Source organism: Labrus mixtus, chromosome 17 (assembly GCF_963584025.1).
Source record: "Labrus mixtus chromosome 17, fLabMix1.1, whole genome shotgun sequence".
Taxonomy (NCBI): Eukaryota; Metazoa; Chordata; class Actinopteri; order Labriformes; family Labridae; genus Labrus; species Labrus mixtus.
The window spans coordinates 23405456-23411793 of record NC_083628.1 but is presented as its reverse complement, the minus strand read 5'-3'; positions in this window follow the sequence as shown (position 1 = coordinate 23411793).

The following is a 6338-nucleotide window of genomic DNA, read 5'->3' as shown; positions in this document are numbered from 1 at the left end:
TATGGTAATTTGAACAACCTTAACCCAGAAAATAGGATTCCTGCTTTGATCTAGTGGTGTAAAGATCCATCAATCTGGATCGTTCCATCGACTGGTTAAACAGTGAGCCAATCAAATCAATGGAAACTCACAACTTTGATCTACATTGCTATATGGGGGGCTCCCAGGGAAAAAGGTTGGGAACCACTGCATTAAAATATCATGACCTATTGACTCATTTCTGTATGAAAGGATGTTCAAAGCTCATATGAAATAATTTCAAGAGTTCACTGTATTTATATTTGTAGAGCTGATCTCTGTGGCACATATGCACACGACTTTACTGCTGATTTCACACTGAGTTTAGTATTGTGTTTGTGGAGGGATTTTTGTTTAACATCATATTTTGTTTCCACAGTATTACAGAAAATAAAGAATCCAAACTAAAATCAAAATCTGCAATGGTCTCCCGGGTCTTAATTTCATGAATCAATTGTCTTTAAAGAACAGAATACTGGCGTTAATAGCCGCACACGCACTTGTAGTGGAAAAATTACAGTTTGTTGGGACTGGGTGGTGACTGTGCCACAGTATTTATAAGAGAGGCCGAGTGCAAACTTTCCAGAGATCAGGAAAAACATTCTGCCTTGGTATACTTAACAATAAATTATATGTAAATACACTCTGTAAGTTGTACTTTGACATTACTATATTTCTTATAAGCAGGGGTTTAAATTGGTCAGGGACTGTCAGAGGCTCCACGTTTCATCCATATGTGTGGAGCAGCCTGGAGCCGTTACCATGACGAGGAATCTAATGTTGTTTTTTCTTCAAGTTGTCCTTGATTGTTCCATTCAGAGAGGAAGATTTGTGTTACACAATTAAAATTCTTACTCTTTTTTTTATTTGATTTTATTTTTTTTTGTTTTAGTCTGCCTCTCAATAAAGTTGAAAAACTTTCCCCTGGCCTCCTAGCTCATCCTCACGTTGACATCATTGTCCTCTGTAACAAGGTGCAGATTGCTTCTTTCCAAATTCAGAAGCAAACTGCACGTAACAAAAACATGTTTAGGATGTGTTTACGCATGGATATCATTAACATTATGCTTTGTGAAATAGACCTTGAGATGCAGCACATGGCTGGAGCGAATGATGCACAATTCAGCAGCAGCAATCCCTTCTTAGTGAATCAGGCTCTCTATCTCTTTTCTCTAGAACTCTTCGTAGGGAGTTAATGTTTGTCAATTTATAAAATGTCCTGTTTTTAAAATTTGCATCAATCCTCTGATTAGATGTGTGGCCAACCTCTGGGGGGTGATTAGGGATCATGGGTCCCGCTGGGGACCTGCTGTGTGTCATAATCAGTTGAAGTCCCATTGGAAGTCTATCTTGGCTGATTCTGTCGCCCAAATTGATGAAAGATTAATCCTTCCTCAGTTCCATGTCCCATGTTGGCAACTTCAGTTTGAAGTGAGCACATTAGTTCATGTCCTTATGTACACCAACCAAGATCTAGCTTCGTTAAATTACACCTCAGGAAACATTTTTAAAAACCCCATTTGATGCTAATTCCGTCTAGAATAGTCGGCTGACTGACTGATGGAAGAGTTTTCTTTGTGGAACTGTCATAATTGAACATGATGATCCTCTGAATACAATTATTATTAAGAGTTAACACTGACATTTCTGATCTTTGTTGCTCTGAACGTGTTACGATGGAGACATAAATGCTGATGGTACAGTCAACTTCGGTACAGTCAAGATGGAATCACATCAGAAAATGAGTGGCCAGCCTTTTAATTGAATTTTTTAGTCAAGCTTTTATCTACTGCTGCATCTCGTGGCTGATGTTTTTGCCATGCTACTTAAGAATATGTGTACCCCCGACAGCTTGGCTTTTCAGCAGTGATGCTGTTTAGACTCCAGCAGCTAGCTGAGTGTGCTACCCATTGGCATTGGCAGCATTTAAGCTTCTGCTAAACTCTAAGAGGAAGTTTTACATTGTCTTTGTTATTCATGTTGTCATGTATAGAAATATTTTATATAACGGGTCCCAGAATACCTTCACATTTTGTATTATGTCCTGATTGAACACTGAACCCAATGAATAGCCATAATAGTTCTAGAGATGGTACCGATCCGATGTTATATCGGTATCAGGTCCAATATTGAAGTAATTTACATATCGGGGACTGACGGCACCGATCCACGTCACTGATCAAGAAAGATGGTAGGGAACTTTAAATGTTTTCAGTTCTTACAGTCTCACCTTGAAGACATTCAGACTGAACTGTAAGAAGTGCCCACAAATTGTCTCTGTGACGACCTTCAGACGAGACGGCACAGCTCCTTCTATGCAATGAAAAGTAAAATTCTTACACTTAAGAATAAAATATTTAATTTTAGAAACTTGACAGCTGTTGCTACGTGTTTGTATGTGAAGCCAGCACAATGTAATGCCAGATTCACTACAGCTTTGTGTAGCTTTACACATACTAACAACAACAGCAATAACATTTTTACTTATGATATAAAAATAATGGTATCTGTACATTTCTATCGGATTGAAACTGAAAAAAAGTGGATCGGTGCATCTTTACAAACTTGGAAATGTCCAGTTTTCTGAGTGTCCAGTAAAGGTACAAATGTTTTGATCTTCTCTCATAACAAATTAAAGAAACTTAGTGTGGTATGGATTAAAATATGTCTAGTTTCTGTACTTCACTGAGGAAAAACACAATTTCATCAACAGTTCCCTGTTCCTTGAAAAATCTAATCTAGCAATATAAGTGCTGCCTTGCTCAGCATTGATAAGAACAAGATAACACGTCCTGTCTACTTCTCAGGACACAAGTGTGTCCACGATGAACACACAAAAGGACTTTTCTTATTCTGATATTTGGAGATTACTATCTTTTGTTCAGCACATTACACAAACTGAATAACAGCCCATAGCTGTTTTACAAAATTAGATATTTAAATCAGTCCTTTACATCAGAGAGATTCTTTGGGCTTTTCACTGCCTCTAACTCTGATTATTCATGCTTTGTGGTTCATCAAGTGTAGTCTCGGACAATTTGCAATCATTCCTGTACAATCCTCTAAAAACATTATCATGATCTCAGTTGTTTGTTATTGTGTTCTGAAAGCACTTGTGATGTATCTCATTATTTTTTTTTGGGCCTTTTTGGAAACATAGGACAGTGGATAGTTGGAAATCAGGGAGAAAGAGTGGGGAATGACATGCAGGAATCTCATTATTTTAGGACCTCTGGTTTTTCTACATTGAATACATGTCTTGATTGATGTTTTAGGTTGATATTATAGGTATTGGAGGTTAAATGTTTAATTAGTTAGATGTTCTTAAAATACTCTTTCAACTCCTGGATGCAATTAAGGAAAAGTTTGATGTAACAGCAGTAAATGGAGCAGCTCTGCTCATGAACCAAAGCGACAAAAGCGTCAGACCAGATCCTCAGAGAGACAGTGTGTGAACCCAACTGGGACTATTGCATTAATAACTTTCCTACTGCACTTCCAAACATTTCAATTCTGACATCATCTTAAAATGTTATTTAATTACACTGAATTATACATTACAGGAGCATTTTTTAAGCAAATTGGCAGTATAACCTTAATCACATACTTAATCCAAATGATGACTTACTTGTTTCTGTTTTCAGATTCTTGCATTTTGCATGTATCCAAGCATCAACTTCTGCTCCTCATCCAAGTGCAAATACATTTTATTCTCCGGTTTAATACATCTTGTCTCTATACAATTAATATAGTGTGCTGTTACACTCAGGAACGAGAAATAGAGTGGACATGGTCGTTAGAATAAACTGCAGTAGTAACACAATATAGTCTAATATAGTCATTCATTTATGCATCGATAAGAAAAAACTTCTTATCTTGTCATCCTCTCTGCAGTCAAGTAGCTCTTCTTGACGGCTCCAGATATTTTTTTCCCCCACATTGAACTTTTATTGACAGTGAAATGAACAATAGGTAGTTCCTGAAGGATTCATTCTTCCCCCCTCTGTCAAATAGGATTTGACACTGGCCAGCCTTGTAATTTCACATGTCAAAGTTTAATCAGACTGAAAGGAGAAAAGAGGCCTCTGGAAGAAGATCCATCTCTTGCTGCTCCTTTATAGAAATCATCGTGCAGCAAATCTTGGGATAGACTGCAGCTGCAAGTCGTAGGACCTTCCTCATTGTTTGTAATGCAAGAATCTGTTTGAAAAGATGATATTTGAATCATAAAAACTGTTCCAATTTAAGACGGATAAAGTGCATCTATCAATCTGAAAAGTTACAGCTAGACCTGGACGATATGACTAAAGATGTTATCCCGATAAAAATGTTCAGTCGATATCGATAATTATCACGATTCATGTCAATCATTCTTTCTTTCACATTTAAAGGCTGGTCTTTGCTCCTGAGTGAAAGTTGAAGAAAGCAGATTTTTCATTGTGGTTTAACCTTCCTTTTGGTCAGAACATGACAAACTATACTTGAACACATAACATGTCAGTATCATACGCACGGTGCTGGAAAACCACTGATATGACAGTTTACTGCTGGGCAGTAACACTTACTTGCCTGGTGCTTGCTGAGGGTCCACTAACACTCGTTTGGGACATTTGGTCATTTCTTTCCTTCGTTGTGTTCTAACGGTTGATATTGTTTCAAATGGTACAAAAGGTTTGTGGTGTTAACCGTTTTAGCTGCACTTATTTTCAGCACAGTTTACAGAGCATGTTACTTTGTTTTTTTGTTGGACTGTAAATATCCGAAGTATCTCCAAACTCCAAAGTTGAGCGTCCTTTCTTGCCGAAGATGTTTTCTCCATGCTTTGATCCGGTAAGGTCTTTTCTTCTATAGCGCAGATCCTCATTTCGGCTGTTCCATTCTGCTCCAAACATCTGTAAGTCCGCCTACTCATATCCCTGCGACATGATTAGCTGATCTTTTTCTTCTTCGCTTTAATGTTGGGTGGTAACTACCATTGAAGTCACATTAGCACCCCCCTTTCCCCAGTGTTTGGGTTGTGTAATAACTTTCATTGAAATATTGTTATATTCATATTGAGAAAAATTATATCACGTTAATAATCGTTATCGTTTTACGGCCCAGGCCTACATAGAGTGAAATGTGTTACCACTGTACACAATCTGGAGTTTATTGGAGTTTTGAGCTAGTTTGTTTTACCCAATGATTTATAGGATCATAAACTATAAATCAGCAATGTTGGTCACATTTTTAGGATTCTCAGGTAGTCTGACTGCAGTTATCAATCATGGATGCAATTTACTGTTGCATATTAATGTGCTGAAGTTTCATCACTGGATTCCCCACAGTGATTGATGCTGCAGATTGTCCTCATACCCCCCTCACTTCAGCTCTGCAGGATATGAGATGAATAGAGGATTATCTCCAAGGCTCAGTGTGACACAGAGTTGTATGAACGGCTAGTTGTCCCATGTGCCTTAATGACAGGCAGTGATCAGAAAAAAAGTCAGTCGCCTTCATCCTCTTCTGTACCAACCAGGCGACTAAAAAAAGATTTGTTTTGTCTCACTACAATAGAAAACCCAAATACTGTATATCAAACTACAAAGATTAAAGAAAAAGGTGGAACTAAGGAATCGTTGGCAAAAAGAATGAAGTCTTTAATTTACAAGAATAACGTTGTTTATTCACAATATTAAATCTGTAAATCAATTAAAATAGGCTATGGTTAAAATTATTCTTCTGAAAGGTTGTATCAGAAGAGCAGCCATCCGTCTGCATGAAAATGATGAAAGGGGAACAAAGCTATTTCCTCTGCCACGAAAGAGACAACTTCCTCCAAGTCAGTGTGGTAAAAAGAAAAGCCCCAGTTTCCTGCAGTATCTTCTCAGGGTCCTGATACTTAACTTACAATGTGATACTGATATATGAATGTATGTATTTCCTTAGTTTTGTAATGAATACTACAGCATAACTTCACAAGTGGCTCCACTTTCCTCATTTTCATACAGGCCTTCTGCTCTTCTGTTATAACTATAGACTAAATTAACTTTATTCTGGTAAATTTACGTCTTTAATCTCATAAATGTATTACTTTCCTGTTTTACGACTTTATTCTCGTGAATTTCTAAGTTTATTCTTGTAAATTTCTGACTTTAATCTGAAAACATCAGACTTTTTCCCCCCTTAATGTGGCTCCAATTCTCCTATACCATAGCACTATAGGATCAAAATGTTTATGGAACACATTCAAAAAGTGCTGTAGTAATTAGTACATTACATTAGTGGAGCAGTTAAATAGTATAAATAAATGCTAGTTTGACAGTTAGCACATGAGCAAA